Here is a 20,056-nt window from a genome sequence, read left to right on the forward strand (position 1 = left end):
TATTCTTCTAGGTGCTTTGTAAAGCTAGCAAGAGACACCTAAGTGTGTGGTGATCCTTGCGGGGTCTTAGTGACCCAAGTGATTAAGGAGAAGCACTCGACTGGTCTGTGTGACCGATTGAGAGAGGGAAAGGGTTGGAATAGACCTGGTCTTTGTGGCCTCCTCAACGAGGACTAGGTTCTTTGGAACCGAGCCTCGGTAAACAAACCACAATGTTCACTTGTGTTGATCTCCACTTTATTTGTTTCCCCTTCTTTCCTCTCTCTAAAAGTTCCCTTGCACATATTAATTTGAGTTGGCTCCAAAAGTTATCCGCATTGATTGAGCAACTCATAGCAAGAAGAACTATCTTTCGCACTCCGAATTATTTCTAACGCTAACCCCGAGCATAGTGCGTGTTTAAAGTTTCTAAATTTTAGGTTTCGCCTATTCACCCCCCCCCCTCTAGGCGACTTTCAATTACCTTACCTGAAAGGGGCAAGGGCAGTAGGGGAGTGGTTGGTGTAGGGAGGTCCTCGGGTTAATTTTGCTGCGATGGCAGTCGGGCAAGGGATCCCTGCATTGGGACTTTCTAGAAACTGTAGCGCGTTTTCTGAAGCTAGTGGAACTTTGTAAAGGCCTCGTAGTGTTACCTTGCCTCGCTTCCTTGGTAAAGGTGTATGGGATTCATGAACCCTTGGTAGATGGGTAACATGACTTGTGGGTAAAGATGTGCAACCTCTACAGAGTGTAAAACTGGTATATCAGTCGTGCTCACGGTCATGAGCGGCTTGGATCCTCACATGAGTAATTTATGGAACTAAACTTAATTTGTCATATGCATTGCATCGCGGGTGTTGTTACCAATTTTGATCTATTACTTATTTGGGTTGGTATCTACTTACACTTAGTAACTACTAATAAAATTTTGACCAACTTTAAAAGCAATGCTCAGCTTTAACCATCCTCTTTGGTAAGCCTTACACTTTACATGAGCTCCGACCTTTGGTGAGTTCATGCATATTATTCCCCACGACTTGTTGAGCGATGAACGTATGTAGCTCACCCTTGTTGTCTCACACCCCCCATAGGTCAAGAACAGGTACCGCAGGATGAGGCACATGGAGGATGTTGTGATGAGTTCGTGAGAGGTCTAGGCCATCGTCTCCCAGTCAACTTTGGGTTGCTGGCTCGTTGTCCTCATATGATGTAATTATTTAACTATTTTGTATAAGACTCCATTATATATAAATGATGTGACATTCATTTATGTACCATGATTCATCATATGTGTGAGACTTGGTCTCAGCACACTAGGTGATTGTATCCCACGCTCGGGTCTTGGTGCCCCCGAAACCGGGTGTGACAATTTCCCGTTCCTCAAATGCTCAATTACTTTCACTACAACACACCTTAACTTCTATAACATTCACCTTGTGTCTTTGATAACTGAATATATGGCATAGATTGAAATCTATGATGCTTGTGTGACGTTTTTTGGTTCGTCATCTATGTGACGTGGCTAAACATGTTCTATGATGAATTAAAGTTTTTCTGTCATTAAAATTGTGACGATTCTACTTCGTCATAGATTTTATGATGTTTGCATATTGTCATTACTCTAAAGAAAAACGTCACTAATAATCAGCTGAGCATTGTATCCCACGCCCAGGTCTTGGTGCCCCCGAAACCCGGGTGTGACAATTTCCTGTTCCTCAAATGCTCAACTACTTTCACTACAACACACCTTAACTTCTATAACATTCACCTTGTGTCATTGATAACTGAATATATGGCATAGATTGAAATCTATGACGCTTGTGTGACGTTTTTTGGTTCGTCATCTATGTGACGTGGCTAAACATGTTCTATGATGAATTAAAGTTTTTCTGTCATTAACATTGTGACGATTATACTTCGTCATAGATTTTATGATGTTTGCATATTGTCATTACTCTAAAGAAAAACGTCACTAATAATCAGCTGAGCATTGCCATAATGGACCACATTTTGTCATAAAATCATGTGTAGCTGTGATGTGGAGCTGATGTGGCAAATGGTTATGACGTTTATCAATATGACATGACACTTTTCAATGACAAACTTTGTTGTGATAATTTATAAAATGGCCCATGCTAGTGGTGGGCCAAATTTGTGGCCTCATTAAATCTAATTTGTAATTTTCTATGAATACCCATTTTATATTATCAAAATATGTAGCCCATTTTAAGCAATCTCATTCAACCATACATATGTTACATGACATATTTCACAAAATTTACACATCCAATGACCAAAATTATAGCAGACACAAGTTCAAATTCATAGATCACAATATGTCTTGCAAGAAGCAATAATGTTCGACAAAACTTAGAGGTACCCATAATAAAAATCAACAAACTTGGACTAAGTCCTACTTGTAAACAACTAGCGACCAATTATTGATAAAATAACTAGACATAGTTCAACCAACAACCAAATTTTAGAACAGGAACATCTTGCAATAGTTCATTGTTGGGGCTTAGGAACTTTATGGCCCTGGATTGTGCTGACCCTGGTTGAAGCTTAGCAACTGGCGAAGGAGGCCATGCATTTCTTGTGATGTCTTCTTTAAAGCCTCTATTTCCTCAGAATGTTTTACCCTTGAAGTTTCTGATTCCATCTTCAAGTTATCCAACTCTTGTCGAAGTTCTGCTTTTTCTTGCTTCTCATTCTCAAGCTCAACCTAAAGATCCTGGACCTATAAATAAACATAACTTATTACTTCATATCATGCACACACAGACAAGAAAGAACAAAAACATAATAAATAATATATAAATATGTAATCAGACACTAAAGCATCAAGTGATCTACATATATGGGCAGTAACAAGAACCAAGCATCAAACAAGATAAACAACTACTAATTATTTTTCCATTTCTTTGTCTGCTACCTCCTATTGTTTTCTACTACAAGGGTGAAAAGAAGAGTGAAAGGTGGATGCATAGATGGAGCCAAGGACAAGGAGTGCTGCTGGATGCGTACATGACAAGAGCATGGGCGAAAGGTGAAGCACAATGTTTTTCAATTGCATGAAAATATACCACACATTGTTTCCATATAGTTTTAAATTTTTCTGGATACTTTCTCTATGACAAGTCCTTTAGAAAAGGTATAGGTTGCAAGTACAACTTATCCAAAGAAAGAAGGGAACATAGTTGGTATGTACAACACTTGTACCTGTGACGATATTGCACCTCTAGAGGTGCTCTTGGAGATTGAACAAACACCTACAACACGAAGAAAAGTAGTTGATTTGACAACCTGAGAAACAACTTCATTTGCTGACTTTGGTTCATATCCATTTTGTATTGGTTCACTCATGATGCCTTCCATATCATCCTAGCAAAATGACAGTAGAAGATTTTCTTCTTACATAGTACTATTCATGTATACTTTATGTAGACAAAGAATAAAAGTAATCAATCACTTACAATTGCTTTATGTACAAACTCGGTAAATCCATTGTTTTTGCTACAATGGAAGTTCTTGAATAGATCAACTGAGGTGGGCTCTACATCTTTGAATATATATTTCTTCTAAAATAATTGCAAACAACTACAAGCTATTATCTTGAAACAAGAACATGGTCTCAAGTATAGTGATCATACACATTACTGTTTCATTTCTTACAATAACATGGCTCTGTGCAATGTAGCATGGAGATTCTGTGTGCTGATGTAACCGGACATTCTCTCGATTCAGTTGGTTTTTGGTACACTTTTCCTGCATATGATACATGAGTGATATGAGAAAATAAAATATCTAGATAATATAAATGATTGAATGCAAGATAGCATGAATGAATAAGTTGTGAGATGTTAATCTTTCACAAGCATTCACCCTCTCTGATTATCTGTCCTTATCTCTTACTACAATCCTACGACTTTCATGTCTATGCGTTTCTTTCAGCTGCTTCATATGAGTTGGAACCATTTTAGGACATGCTTTGATTTTAGATATAAGAAAATGAGCAACAAAATTTCTGCTGTAAACTAGAGACAATTTACAATGGTGTGATATTCCACAATTTCAATCACTGACCAGATTTGTTTTTAGATAGGAATGCTAAATTCTCTACACATATAAACTACCTCTCCTAATTTCACCTTGGGCCTGACACTTTCGAAGCTAGAGGTGGAGCTGACATCAGCCTTTTCTGTGATGTGCGACGTTAACTATTTGGGAGCTAGATATCCAGGTGTGCCTCTCATTCTAGTAACCACTTGGCTCTTATCCCGGTCGATCAGCTACTTGGTCTACAAAGTTCATTTCTAAATCTTTACTATTTTGCAATTGGTTTGAGCAGCAGTTGAAGCTGAGCAAGTGAGCATCTGAGGCTCTGAATAGCAGCTGATCTCAGCATTGTATTTCAATTTTATTTGAGCAGCACCTGATCAAATAATCTCATCATTGTATTTCAGTTTTGTTGTTGTAAGATTGCTAACTACAGCCTACAGTGAACCAAAATCAGCAACTGAGCGTCTGCGTGAAGTGGTTTAAAATTTTTGGGCTAACTCGACTGCCCATAGCTAGGACCTGCTGCTGCTGTTCCTATGGATCTAGCTGATGATGGTGCTTTTGTATGGCTATCTGTAATGCTCGGTAAATTATTATATCTCGGCTCGGCTTATAAGGGGGGCACGCGCGGGTACGGCGGCTTGGTTTTGTGAGCGGGCTGGGTGAGCTAGCTTGGCTTGTGGCTGGGGCGTGGGCATCGGCTCGGCTCGTTGGCGGGCGCGGGGTGGTATGTGGGTAGGGGTGAAAACGGAAACGGTAATTTTCAGATGCCGGGAATCGTTTTCGAAGTTTTATCGAAATTTAGGTCTAAACGGAAACGGTTACCGAAAATACGGAAACAGAATCGGTAGAAAAACTCGGAATCGGAAACGGAAACGGTTTGGATCTCTTCCGATCGTTTCCAGAAATTACCGTTTTTATTCGGAATTTTACCATCGGTATTTTTCAGAAAAATATTAAATCTTAAATGATCTTTATAAATTCATAATAAATTCATCTTAGCTTAGAAAAATATTAAACTAGTTTTATTATTTTCCTAAAATCAAGATCTATATAATGGTATATAGTTTAGAATCGTTTGAAACTTTTATAAAACTTTCATAATTTGCACGAGAACTTAAGAATGACCAAAACACTAATTATATTGACTATGCCAAGTAGTAGGAGTACAAATACAATGTAAGTGTTATATCATTATAACATCTTGATTCTACTTTATTTAAATACATAATGATGAATTTATTATTGTATGACATCTTACTTTATATATTTATTGTGACCTCCTACCTTATATACTATTACTAATTTTATATGAATGTATGACTTGCTTGAATTTTTGAAGTCAATTGAGGGTACATGTTACGGTTTTTACCGACCGAATTTGAGATTACGATCGTAACTGGTGTAATTTTCGTACCGAACTTTCGTTTTCGATGTTTTTGAATTACCAATGTCGTTTTCGTTTTCGAAGTTACCGTTTTCGATCTCGTTTCCGAGGAAAAAATCTGAAAACGAAAATGGTTTTAGTGTTTACCAATCGTTTCCAACCGTTTTCATCCCTATATGTGGGCAGGGGCACATGGTCGGGACGTGGGTGGGCACTTTTGGTCGGGTCTAGATGATGAATAGATCTCACCACGTTTGAATAAGTCATTATGAGCAAATGTGTGAGAAATGCAAATCAAAGACGAAGGTATGGTTCTAGACTTAGTATATTGTTTTATGTACTAACATGGTTATCTAAGTGCTAGAAACAGAGCTAAAAAGAAGAGAAGAAAAGGAGAAAGAGTTGGCAAAGGTTCAGCCAACACCAACACTGACCAGGCACACCGGACTGTCCGGTGCGCTAGGCTGGTCTCCGGTAAAATGGCTGCTCTCGGGAATCGACGGCGGTGTACGGCTATAATTCACCGGACTGTCTGGTGGTGCACCGAACTGTCCGGTGAGCCAACGGTCACCAACGGTCGGCCGCGCAATCTTCGCGCGACACGTGCACTGCTCCAACGGTCAGCTGGTGCACCGGACTGTCTGGTGTGCACGGGACAGTGTCCGGTGCGCCAATCAGCCCAGAGGAGCAACGGTCGGATATGCCAAATTTGGAAGGAGATCATGCACCGGCAGTCTACAGGACCTGTCCGGTGCGCCACTCGACAGAAGGCAAGGATGGCCTTCCAAGTTTGCCTCCAACGGCTCCTAGCTGCCTTGGGGCTATAAAAGGGACCCCTAGGCGCATGGAGGAGCTACCTAAGCATTCACTAAGAATTCTAAGACTCCCACACTCCGCCTCCGCGCATTTGATCGATTGTGTCAGTGATTTGAGCTCCGTTCGAGTTGTGAACTATGTGTGCTATGTTTCGAGCTCAAGTCTTGGCTTGTGTGCGTGTGTGTGCTGCGGATTTGTGTGTTGTGTGTGTTGCTCTCCTAGCCTTACTCTTGTGCCTTCTTTGTGATCTTTATTGTAAGGGCGAGAGGCTCCAACTTGTTGAGATTCCTCGCAAACGGGAGAAAGACTATAAGGAAGAAAGTCGTGGTATTCAAGTTGATCATTGGATCACTTGAAAGGGGTTGAGTGCAACCCTCGTCCATTGGGATGCCACAACGTGGAAGTAGGCAAGTGTTACTTGGCCGAACCACGGGATAAAATCATGTGTCTCTTGTGTTGCTTTCTCTGTGATTGTTTTGTCCACAAGAACTCGCTTCAGAACTACTTAGTCGCACTAACACTTCTATAACTAAGTTTTGTGGCTATTTAGTGTTTAATTTTATAGGATCACCTATTCACCCCCCTCTCTAGGTGCTCTCAATTGGTATCAGAGTTGTACTCTTCATCTAAGGGACTAACCGCCCGAAGAGATGGATCCTAAGGGAAAGGGGATGGTGGTCAACGACAAGGAGAAGGAGTCCCTCTTCAACGAGCCAAGGGACGACAAGCCCACTGACTCAGGATCGAGTCACAAGAAGAGGGACGGGAAGAAGAAAAGGCGCATCAAGAAGATCATTTACTACGACAGCGATGCCTCCTCTTCTTCACCAAGAGACGACGACGACGACTCTTCGTCGAAAAAGAGAACGATTAATCAAAACTACTCTTTTGACTATTCTCGCATGTCGTACAATTCAAATGCGCATCTACTTTCAATTCCCCTTGGAAAACCTCCACACTTTGATGGAGAGGACTATTCATTTTGGAGTCATAAAATGCGTAGTCATTTATTCTCTCTCCATCCTAGCATATGGGAAATTGTAGAAAATGGGATGCACTTTGACAGCACTGATAATCATGTGATTATTAATGAGCAAATCCATAAAAATGCCCAAACTACTACTATGTTGTTAGCATCTCTTGACAGGGACGAGTATAACAAAGTGAGTGGCTTGGACAATGCCAAACAAATTTGGGATACCCTCAAGATATCACATGAGGGAAATGATGCCACTATGATCACAAAGATGGAACTAGTGGAAGGCGAGCTGGGGAGGTTCGCAATGATCAGGGGAGAGGACCCAACTCAGACCTACAACAGGATCAAGACCCTGGTCAACAAAATCCGAAGCTACAGAAGCATAAGATGGACGGATCATGATGTCGTCTGACTCATGCTAAGGTCATTTACTATAATTGACCCCCATCTTGCAAATCTTATTCGTGAAAATCCCAGGTACACCAAGATGACACCCGAGGAGATCCTCGGAAAATTTGTGAGCGGGCGCATGATGGTGAAGGAGGCACGATACGTGGATGACACTTTGAATGGTTCACTACCCATCTACGAGTCGCAGCTCGTTGCTCTCAAAGCAACAAGCAGCAAGGAGGCACTACCAAGCAAGGTAGCTCAAGTGGAGGCTGCCGGATTCAACGAAGATGAGATGGCGCTTATCATCAAGCGCTTCAAGACCGCACTTAAAGGACGCAAGGAGTACCCCAACAAGAACAAAAATAAGGGGAAAGCGCTCCTGCTTCAAATGCGGTAAGACTGGTCATTTTATTGCTCAATGTCCTGATAATGAAAATGACCAGGGACAAGAAAGACATGAGAAGAAGGAAAAGAAGAAGAACTACAGGAAGGCAAAGGGCGAGGCGCATCTTGGAAAGGAATGGGACTCTGATTGCTCCTCATCCGACTCCGACGATGAAGGATTGGCTGCCTCGGCCTTCGACAAGTCTTCGCTCTTCCCCAATGAACGCCACACTTGCCTCATGGCCAAGGAGAAGAAGGTTTATGCATCCGGGGGCTCAAGCTGGATTATCGACAGCGGATGCACAAACCACATGACGGGGGAGAAGAAGATGTTCACCTCCTACGTCAAGAACAAGGATTCCCAGGATATGATCATCTTTGGAGATGGGAACCAAGGCAAGGTCAAAGGCTTGGGCAAGATAGCCATCACCAACGAGCACTCCATATCGAATGTATTTCTAGTAGAGTCGCTTGGTTACAACCTTCTGTCTGTAAGTCAATTGTGTCACATGGGTTATAATTGTCTTTTTACAAACGTTGATGTATCTGTCTTTAGAAGGAGTGATGGTTCATTAGCTTTTAAGGGTGTATTAGACGGCGAACTCTACTTAGTTGATTTTTCAAAAGAGGAGGCCGATCTAGATGCATGCTTAATAGCTAAGACTAGTATGGGCTGGCTGTGGCATCGCCGTCTAGCACATGTTGGGATGAAGAACCTTCATAAACTTCTAAAGGGAGAACATGTGTTAGGACTAACCAATGTTTGTTTCGAGAAAGATAGGCCTTGTGCAGCATGTCAAGAAGGGAAACAGGTGGGAAGCACTCATCATAGCAAGAATGTGATGACAACATCAAGACCACTAGAGCTTCTTCACATGGACTTCTTTGGACCCGTTGCCCTACCTTAGCATCGGGGGAAGTAAGTATGGTCTTGTAATTGTTGATGATTTTTCCCACTTCACTTGGGTGTTCTTTTTGCAGGATAAATCAGAAACCCAAGGGACCCTAAAGCGCTTTCTAAGGAGGGCTCAAAATGAATTTGAGCTGAAGGTTAAAAAGATAAGGAGCGACAATGGGTCCGAGTTCAAGAATCTGCAAGTTGAGGATTATCTTGAGGAGGAAGGCGTCAAGCACGAGTTCTCCGCTCCCTACACACCACAACAAAATGGTGTGGTAGAGAGGAAGAACAGGACGCTTATCGACATGGCGAGAAAGATGCTTGGAGAGTTCAAGACGCCCGAGCGGTTTTGGTCGGAAGCTGTGAACACAGCTTGCCACGCCATAAACCGGCTCTATCTGCATCGCCTTCTCAAGAAGACCTCCTACGAACTCCTTACCGGTAACAAACCCAACATCTCCTACTTTCATGTATTTGGGAGCAAATGTTACATTCTAGTGAAGAAAGGTAGACATTCTAAATTTACTCCCAAGGCTGTAGAAGGGTTTTTACTAGGGTATGACTCAAATACAAAGGCATATAGAGTCTTCAACAAATTATCGGGTTTGGTTGAAGTCTCTAGAGACGTTGTATTTGATGAGACTAATGGCTCTCCAAGAGAGCAAGTTGATCTTGATGACATAGATGAAGATGATGTTCTAACAGCCGCAATGTGCACGATGGCGATTGGTGATGTGCGACCACAGGAACAACAGGAGCAAGATCAGCCATCTTCCTCCACAATGGTGCATCCTCCAACTCAAGACGATGAACAGGTACCTCAAGAAGAGGGATAGGATCAAGGGGGAGCACAGGAAGAACAAGTGATGGAGGAAGAAGCACCACGTGCCCCTCCAACTCAAGTCCGAGCAACGATCCAACGACATCACCCCGTTGACCAGATTATGGGTGACATAAGCAAGGGAGTAACTACTCGCTCAAGATTAGCTAACTTTTGTGAGCATTACTTGTTTGTCTCTTCTATTGAGCCTTTCAGGGTAGAAGAGGCCTTGCAGGATCCGGATTGGGTGTTGGCCATGCAGGAAGAGCTCAACAACTTCAAGAGAAATGAAGTTTGGAGCCTGGTGCCATGTCCAAAGCAAAATGTTGTAGGAACCAAGTGGGTGTTCCGCAACAAGCAAGACGAACACAGGGTGGTGACAAGAAACAAGGCTCGACTTGTGGCAAAAGGTTATGCCCAAGTCGCAGGTTTGGATTTCGAGGAGACTTTTGCTCCTGTGGCTAGGCTAGTTTCTATTCGAGTTTTATTAGCCTATGCCGCTCACCACTCTTTTAGGCTATTTCAAATGGATGTGAATAGCGCTTTCCTCAATGGGCTAATAAAGGAGGAGGTATACGTGGAACAACCCCCTGGCTTTGAGGATAACAGGTACCCTGACCATGTGTTTAAGCTCTCTAAGGCACTCTATGGACTTAAGCAAGCCCCAAGAGCATGGTATGAATGCCTTAGAGACTTCTTAATTGCTAATGCCTTCAAGGTTGGGAAAGCCGATCCCACTCTTTTTACAAAGACTTGTGATGGTGATCTTTTTGTGTGCCAAATTTATGTCGATGACATAATATTTGGTTCTACTAATCAAAAGTCTTGTGAGGAGTTTAGTAGGGTGATGACACAAAAGTTTGAGATGTCGATGATGGGCGAGTTGACCTACTTCCTTGGGTTCCAAGTGAAGCAACTCAAGGACGGCACCTTCATCTCCCAAACGAAGTACACCCAAGATCTTCTCAAGCGGTTTGGGATGAAGGACGCCAAGCGTGCGAAGACACTGATGGGAACCGACGGGCATGTTGACCTCAACAAAGGAGGTAAGTCCGTTGATCAAAAGGCATACCGGTCCATGATAGGTTCATTGCTTTATTTATGTGCTAGTAGACCGGACATTATGCTAAGTGTATGCATGTGTGCTAGATATCAATCCGACCCCAAGGAATGTCACCTTGTGGCCGTTAAGCGAATTCTTAGATATTTAGTTTCTACGCCTTGCTTCAGGATCTGGTATCCAAAGGGGTCTACCTTAGACTTGATTGGATACTCAGACTCCAATTATGCCAGGTGCAAGGTTGATAGGAAGAGCACATCAGGGACGTGCTAATTTCTAGGAAGGTCCCTGGTATCCTGGAGTTCAAAGAAACAAACATCTGTTGCCCTATCCACCGCTGAGGCCGAGTATGTTGCCGTAGGATAGTGTTGCGCGCAACTACTTTGGATGAGGCAAACCCTCCAAGATTTTGGCTACAATCTGAGCAAAGTCCCACTCCTGTGTGACAATGAGAGTGCTATCTGCATGACGGATAATCTTGTTGAACACAGCCGCACTAAGCACATAGACATCTGGCATCACTTCCTGATAGACCACCAGCAAAAGGGAGATATCGAGGTGTACCATATTAGCACCGATAACTAGCTAGCCGATATCTTTACCAAGCCGTTGGATGAGAAAACCTTTTGCAGGTTGCGTAGTGAGCTAAATGTCTTAGATTCGCGTAACTTGGATTGATCTATAGCATACATGTGTTCTATGCCTTTGATCATGTTACTTTGAAGCATTTACATTACTCGTTGAATATTTGTGGTGCTCAAGTTGTACAAGACCCCCCGGACCTCACAAGTCCATATGCAAATGGTGCACATATTTAGGGGGAGATATGCTACAACTTGACCCTTTGAGACTAACCTTTGTGTTTAAGTATATTTGATGTAGTCTCCAAAGTGCATTGCAAGGGAAATGTGGACTTGGACGATGCAAAGACTTCCACTGCACTCCGGTATTAGTGTAATTTATTCCAAGCTCATTCTTATGCTCTATTTGCCTTTTTGCTCTTAATTGACATTTTGGTGAGGCAGTGGGGTTAGAGGGCCAAAAATGATCCCGTTTTGGTGCTTAATGCCAAAGGGGGAGAAATTAAAGCCAAAGCAAATGGATGGATTAGCTACCACTTGTGAATTTTGAAAACAATAGAGTTAGAACTTTTGATTTGTCCAAAATACTCTTATTGCAAAATCTGGTCTCTTGTGGGAGAGAATTTTGATTATGGGAAAAAGGGAGAGTTTCTGGCACTTGATTGATTTTTCTCATGGAATATCTCTTGATTTGCTCAAACAAGTTTGTTTGACTTAGAGATAGGAAAAATGATTTGATTTACAAAAACAAACCAAGTGATGGCAAAGAGTGATCCAAATATGCCAAATCATTAGAGAAAACAATTTGATCTTCAATTGCACTGATTCTACACTTCTTTTGTTGCTTTCTGATTTGTTGGCATAAATCACCAAAAAGGGGGAGATTGAAAGGGAAATGTGCCCTTGGGCCATTTCTAAAATGTTTTGGTGATTAAATGTCCAACACGTTTGAATAAGTCCTTATGAGCAAATGTGTGAGAAGTGCAAATCAAAGATGAAGGTATGGTTCTAGACTTAGTATATTGTTTTATGTACTAACATGGTTATCTAAGTGCTAGAAACAGAGCCAACAAAAGAAGAGAACAAAATGAGAAAAAGTTGGCAAAGGTTCAGCCAACACCAACATTGACCAGGCACATCGGACTGTCCGGTGGGGCACCAGACAGTGTCTGGTGCGCCAGGCTGGTCTCCAGTAAAATGGCTGCTCTCGGGAATCGACGGCGGTGTACGGCTATAATTCACCGAACTGTCTAGTGGTGCACCGAACTGTCTGATGAGCCAACGGTCGCCAACGGTCGGCCGCGCAATCTTCACGCGACACGTGGACTGCTCCAACGGTCAGCTGGTGCACCGGACTGTCCGGTGTGCACCGGACAGTGTTCGGTGCGCCAATCAGCCCAGAGGAGTAACAGTCGGATATGCCAAATTTGGAAGGAGATCGCGCACCAGACAGTCTACAGGACCTGTCCGGTGGTGCACCGGACTGTCCGGTGCGCCACTCGACAGAAGGCAAGGATGGCCTTCCAAGTTTGCCTCCGACGGCTCCTAGCTGCCTTGGGGCTATAAAAGGGACCCCTAGGCGCATGGAGGAGCTACCTAAGCATTCACTAAGCATTCTAAGACTCCCACACTCCGCCTCCGCGCATTTGATCGATTGTGTCAGTGATTTGAGCTCCGTTCGAGTTGTGAACTCTGTGTGCTACGTTTCGAGCTCAAGTCTTGGCTTGTGTGCGTGTGTGTGCTGCGGATTTGTGTGTTGTGTGTGTTTCTCTCCTAGCCTTACTCTTGTGCCTTCTTTGTGATCTTTATTGTAAGGGCGAGAGGCTCCAAGTTGTGGAGATTCCTCACAAACGGGAGAAAGACTATAAGGAAGAAAGCCGTGGTATTCAAGTTGATCATTGGATGACTTGAAAGGGGTTGAGTGCAACCCTCGTCCATTGGGACGCCACAACGTGGAAGTAGGCAAGTGTTACTTGGCCAAACCACGGGATAAAATCGCGTGACTCTTGTGTTGCTTTTTTTGTGATTGTTTTGTCCACAAGAACTCGCTTCAAAACTACTTATTCGCACTAACACTTCTATAACTAAGTTTTGTGGCTATTTAGTGTTTAATTTTACAGGATCACCTATTCACCCCCCCCTCTAGGTGCTCTCAAAATCACCACCCCACTTGTGTTGATGTGATGCTCTATAAGTGAAGTAACATGCGCTCTGAACTTGGGTTACCGTAAGACTGAAAGTCCAATCCTCCAGCAGCATCACCCTATTCTCGGCATGCTGCAGTTTGGGTTTTAAGGATTTGTGATCTGTCAGAAGGGATTTCAGTGCCTCGCTACGAGCAAATTGATCCTTGGCTAGGAGTGTCCAATCGTGTGAAGCTCTTGTAAGGATAAAACACTGAATTTTTGCCTCCATCTTCTCCAAGAGCAGCGGGTCTACATCAGACTGTAGAGACAGCATATCGTTGTTACATGCTATGGTATTATGTGGTTGTACATGGTTGAGTGCTTCTAGTTCAAGTATTTGTGAATCTCGCTCCTTGATGAGCATGGTGGCTTCTTCCGGCTTCGACTCGAGCATCTTTATCTTATCATTTAACTCTTCTACAGGTGAGCTGTTCCATTCTATTTCACTTTGGCTACTTGTGGAATCTTTGTCAGTTTCTTTCCTGATTTCCACAAACTTTTGAATCTCATTCTCAAGCGCTTCCTGTGCCGGCTAAAGCAGTGCCATTGACTCAACATATGGATCCAAATGTGAATGAGTCTCTCCATTCTCAAACTTGCCCACACTCTCTTCGTCAAAGGTATGATTGTTGGAACCAGAGACACTGTTCCCCAATCTCCCTACTACACTCCCATTCTCCTTGTAGACACCTCCTGTAGCATACCGGAGGCCTGCACTTGGAGGTTCGTTGTCACTTTGTTGACCAACAGGGAATAGAACCTTATGAACACCATTGTTTGTAACGCCAGCAATAGATTGTCGTGCATGAGAAGCATTAGAGCTTTAAAGGTTGGCCTCGACGCTGGAGCGAGAAACATCCTGCTCCTGGGAGAATCCCCAATTGATCTCCATCTGACAACACCCATCATAAATATTCTGGCCATGTAAATCACCACAGGCTTCTGCAACTTCATGCTTTAATTGGAATACTACCTTAGCCAACACAGGATCTAAACCCTCAATGACATGGATGCACTCGACCCTTCCATAAGGAGCAAAAACTGCATGAAGCACAATCTCAGACATGGGGTAACAGACCTGGCGTATAGTGACGTCGAGGACGCGGTCTGGTGATCTCCGGTCGCTTGTGGGCATTTCATCGAACAACTTGCGAGCAACGGTCTTCGAAACCGAAGGGTCCGTGGACGCCCTCTGCCTGAAGTATGGATTACTAGAGCAGTACTTCCCCTCCTGGTCGTGGCGTGCTGCTTGCTGTGGTAAGCAACGACCATGCCGTCCAGGGGCTGGTGTTGCTGCTGTAATACCCAAATTAATAATAATAATAATAATAAAAGGATAAATTATTTTCCTTTTATGTGTGTGTACCTCTATTTATCATCACATGTGAAAACCTCACTTAAACAAATAAGCAATTAACAGAAGACACCTAAATAACATATGCATCATATTGGATTTATTTGTTTGTGTATTTAATACCAGCAATATTAATAAAAAAATATATTATTATCCAAATTCGAATTTAACCTAAGTTACCATATAGGAATTTGGAACATAACATAGAAAAGGAAAAGAAAGAGAAAGAATATAGAAATTTATAGAATATATATATATATAATATGTATCTTTAAAATCAGTACTTTAATGGCACAATATAAACCTAAGGATAAAATTTCCACAAGAATGGAATTTAAATTTTAAATGAGTTTGAAATAGAAAAGGAGGAAAAGGGAGATGTAAAACAAAAAGAATAAAAGAAAAACGAAATTGTGCCATCATGGGCCGACTAAACCCTTTTGGGCCCAACTCCAATTTACCTCCGCGCAGCCTATTACCGGGAATAAGCGCCGACAGGTGGGTCTAGGAGACCAGACTTCACACGCGCGCGCTAACCACTGAGATGTGGGACCCACATGTAAGAGAGCCCCTTCCTCCGCTTTCCTCTCACGCCGCGCGCCCTGTGGACCTGATGCACTGACCCCACCATTCATTCGTTTACCGCGCTCCTCTTTACCACTGTCGCCGCCATATGGGCCCCACTTGTTGGCCGAGTCTTCCCTACCGCAACGGCCGTTGCCGAGAAGTTCGCCGTCGCGGAATCCTAGCTAGCTAACCCCATGTCGACCTTTGGGCGGTCATAAAAATGGAGCATCGGGTCCCGCATCCCCTTTTTCCCACACGCACACCAAAGGCCAGCGCCAAAATCGCGAGGAGAAGTGCGTAGTCGCCTGTGCGCAGGGAGTGGCGTGGGGCCGCCACCGCGGAGTCTTGGTTCGGTGGTGCCTCTGCCCCAATTTGAGTCTCCCATGCATCGCCGGTGAGAGTCGAAGCTATCAGTGGGAAGAATCGTGCGGGGGTGTTGCTGTGGGCTCGGGAATTTCTCCCCGGAGTCCAGCCGCCACCGTAGAGCCGTGCGTGGTCGGGGCCAGGCTGAATGCTGTCGCGATCCACGGTGAGGCATCCTCCAACTGGTTCGTTTATGCATTCACTTACATTTGTGCGCGATAGGGCTCGGGTGGGGACCTAGTGCCATGGTTGGGTGCTTCATCGGTGTAGCGCCTCCGTGTGGGTGAACAGGGGAGCTGCCGCGCCGGCGTTTGGATTGGGGAAGAAGGTCCCTGGCCACTGATGTTGAAGCCAACAGTTACGATTAGATCCGGGCGTGGGGGGAATTTCAACCATTGATCATAACTCCAGTGGCTAGGATTAGAAGGTTGGCATCGGTTCGGGTGATCCGGTGTGAGCCGTTGATCTGTCCCTATACGGTGGATATTGGGCGGCAATCTCGACCACAGATCCGGGATCCAACGGTTGCGATCTAATTCCTGTTCGATCCGCGCTCGATTTGTTCGGGTCGGTTCAAATGTAATCTGACGGCCCATAGTGCACCGTACCCCTTCGCTTAACAAGTTTTGCAAAAGAGCCCTTCGGGTATTAGAAAACCAACCCGCGGTCCACAAGAACAGTGCGATGAGTCTTGGGAAATCTTTCACGTTAGCCCCTGCACGTCTTGGTATTTGAGGCCCAATCCAAAGACTTGGGAAAATAGGAAATAATCACAGAAATCGATTTTTAATGCATAAATAAATGTTAAAACTTGTTTAATTTGTAGAAAATACATATGAACTCCAAATTGGTCCATTCCAGTTCCTAATTTTTTGTAATATTATTGTCTATCCATTAGTGTCACTGTTTTTACATGAAAGACACATTAAAATTTATCTAGTACTTAATCTTGTATTAAATACATATAACCTTCAGAAATTCATATCTTAAAACCTATAACACTAAAATTAATGGTTCCTGTTCCTAAGATCTTATTTTATGGTGTAGATTTTTATTGTGCATTTTATTCACATGTTTGGTGTGATGTTAATTTCTACTTTATACTATGTATGTTTGTACTGATGCGAGTAGACGAGCAAGTCACTGAGGATCCTGGTGCCCAGCAGATAAAAGTTGCTGAGCAGGAGCTCATTGAAGGCAAGTTGTGCCCTTGATAACTTATTTTTACCCAATCATGTTCTTATTAATCATAATGATCTATATAGGTTAATTTTGATGGGACCCAATAGGTTACCCTAGATTTTGACTATCTTTATACCTTGTTTCACCACTGGTTTTGCTACTAAATTTTTAGGTAGTACATGTTATTGCTTTATGTGGCTTTGGGTATAGAGATATTCATCACTCATTGTTATACTTTTTATCATTTGTTTATTATTTACTGTTCATGATAAGATCATTATGTTAATGGGAACATGGTGAACCACCCGGGAAAACAGTGCTACCACAAGGGTTCAATGGGACGCCCTTGGCTGATTAACTAGGAAAGCTAGTGGATGACTACCTTACCCGAAAGGGGCAAGGGCAGTAGGGGAGTGGTCAGTGTAGGGAGGTCCTTGGGTTGATTTTGCTGCAATGGCGGTCAGGCGAGGGATTCCTGCACTGGAGCTTCCTATAAACTGTAGCGGGTTTTCTAAGCTAGTGGAACTTTGTAAAGACCTCGTAGTGGTACCCTGCCTCGCTTCCTTCGTAGAGGTGTATGGGGTCTCATCAACTCCATGGCAAATGGGTAACACGACTTGTGGGTAAAAATGCGCAACCTCTGCAAAGTGTAAAACTGGTATACTCGTCATGCTCACGGTCATGAGCGGCTCGGACACTCACATGATTAATTTATGGAACTTAAACTCAATTTGTCATTTCATTGCATCTGGGATTATTTTATTATTACTTTTATTTATTATTTCTAAGGTTTGGTATTTACTTACACTTAGTAACTGCTAATAAAATTTTAACCAACATATAAAAGCAATGCTCAGCTTCAGCCTTTATTACATTGATTTGCCTTACACTTCACATGAACTCCCACCTTTGGTGAGTTCATGCACATTATTCTCCACAACTTGTTGAGCGATGAACATGTGTGAGCTCACCCTTGCTGTCTCACACCCCCCCACAGGAGAAGAACAGGTGGTCGAAGAGGAGCCGTCTAACACTGAGGCTTTCAACTTGATCTAGGTGGCGTCTCTCAGTCAGCTTTGTGGCGCTAGGGAATAATACATAGTTCTCTTTATTTTATCATTTATTTTTGTAAGGCTTCCGCTATGTAATAATTATATTTATGATATTTATGACATCTATCTCTATGCACTCTGTTACTATATGTGTTGTCTTCTCTGGCGCATATATGAGATGCACCCGTCTTGGTTCCTTAAAGCCCGGGTGTGACAGCTGCTCCCGTGCAGCTGCGAGCAGGTGCTGCACCGTCGGTCTTGTGTGGAATAGGTCCAACATTTGGCACGCGGCTCCAGCCTACCGCTGCTACACGAACTGGTCGGTCTGTGGCGCCACCTGCAACTACGCCATCCGGGTTGATGTTGGACCCCATGGTGATGGTGGTGGAATTGTCGAGGCGGCCATGGACTCTGGCAGGTTGTTCACTGATGTCGCGGTCTGCGAACACGTGCAGGGTCTCCACTAATGACCTCCACTGCGCCCGTGGACGCCTTGCATCGAACACATGTAGGGCAGATTGCTGGGCGGCGGCACGAGTACCCGTAGACTGTTGGGTAGCCGCCGAGAGATGTGCCTCGACGCCGGCGCGGAGGGCGGAGGAGAACTTGTCGCGGTGTTGAGCGGATTCCACCGCTTGGGACTCCGGAGCGCCGACTCGACGCGCCCACTTGGAGTCAATCGTGGTGAAGCGCTTGTCGAGCTCGGAGAGGATCTCACGAGTCTGTTGCTGCAGCGCCCTGGTAAGGTGGGCATCAATCGGTGATGAAGACACCATAGATGAGAGGGCCGAGGAACGTAGGAATTTGATACCAATTGTTAACAACTACACCAACGGAGTGTATTGATTCAACTCGACAGAAGCAATTACAGAGTAATAGAGTTGAGGTAGGAAGATAGCAGAAGAATCGAGGTAGGAGAAGAAACTCTAGAAGGTTTAAGACGACTGGAGGTACATGAGAGTTGTTCGAAGAAGAACATCGCTAGACGCAGGAGGAAGATGAACACTAAGGTAGTGTTTGGTTGAGGAGCCAAGTAGAACGGAGTCGTTCCATCCCTGATTCTAGGAACGGAGTCACTCTGTTCTTTGTTTGGTAATCTGGAACGGAGCGACTCTGTTTTTTGTTTGGTTGCAGAGTGAACAGAACGAAGTGTGACTGTGCGAGCGGGCTGGGAACGGAGCGGCTCCGTCCGGTTGATTTTTTGGAGCGAAATGGTTCCGAATCTGAGGAGAATATTTTCTAATTGGAGTCATTCCGTTCTAGTTACTTTATAACCAAACAACGATAAAATTGGGACAGAACGGCTCCGTTCTACTTTGCTCTTCAACCAAACACTACATAAGATGTTTTGATATTTTCTTTTATGCCCCCTTCGTGGTGCGACTTTGTAGTATTTCCCCTTAAGTATCTAGGCCAGCATGAGCCAGGTACTGGGCCAGCATGAGCCGTTAGACGCTGATGTCCCTAACAAGGTCCAACCGGAACCTTGGCCGTGGCGTCGCTGTCCGAACGCCAGACAGGAGACAGGGGAGATGAAAAAGAGGCGGCGGTGGTGTGGAACTAGAGATGTCCAAACGGGCCGCCCGGCCCGGTCCGGCCCGGGCCCGGTGAAGCCCGGTCCGTTTTGGGCCCGGCCCGCCAGGCACGATTATAAAACCGGGCCGGGCCGGGTAAGCACGCGGCTTAATTTCTTGTCCGAGCCCGGCCCGCAACGGGCCTAAACGGGCCGGGCCGGCCCGTTTAGCACGAAAAAAGCGGGCTATGCGGGCTAAAAACACGTTTTAGTGTAAAAAAAGCGGGCTTAACGGGCTTAGAGCTAAACGGGCCGTGCCGGGCTAGCCCACCGTGCCTAATTTCTTGTCCGAGCCCGGCCCGCTTATTCGTGCCGGGCCGGCCCGGGCCCGCATATAACCAGGCCGTGCCGGGCTCGGATCGGGCCCAAACAGCGGGCTTCGTGCCAGGCTCGCGGGCCTCGTGCTTGCTTATTGGACAT

At 44.3% G+C, this 20,056-nt stretch overlaps 1 pseudogene; it reads right to left on the reverse strand.

The window, feature by feature from the left end:
- Positions 1-14,817, reverse strand: part of LOC103636861 (uncharacterized) — an 82,034-nt pseudogene extending 67,217 nt beyond the window's left edge.
- Positions 14,818-20,056: the final 5,239 nt, after the last annotated feature.

This window comes from Zea mays, chromosome 3 (genome assembly GCF_902167145.1).
Source record: "Zea mays cultivar B73 chromosome 3, Zm-B73-REFERENCE-NAM-5.0, whole genome shotgun sequence".
Taxonomy (NCBI): domain Eukaryota; kingdom Viridiplantae; phylum Streptophyta; class Magnoliopsida; order Poales; family Poaceae; genus Zea; species Zea mays.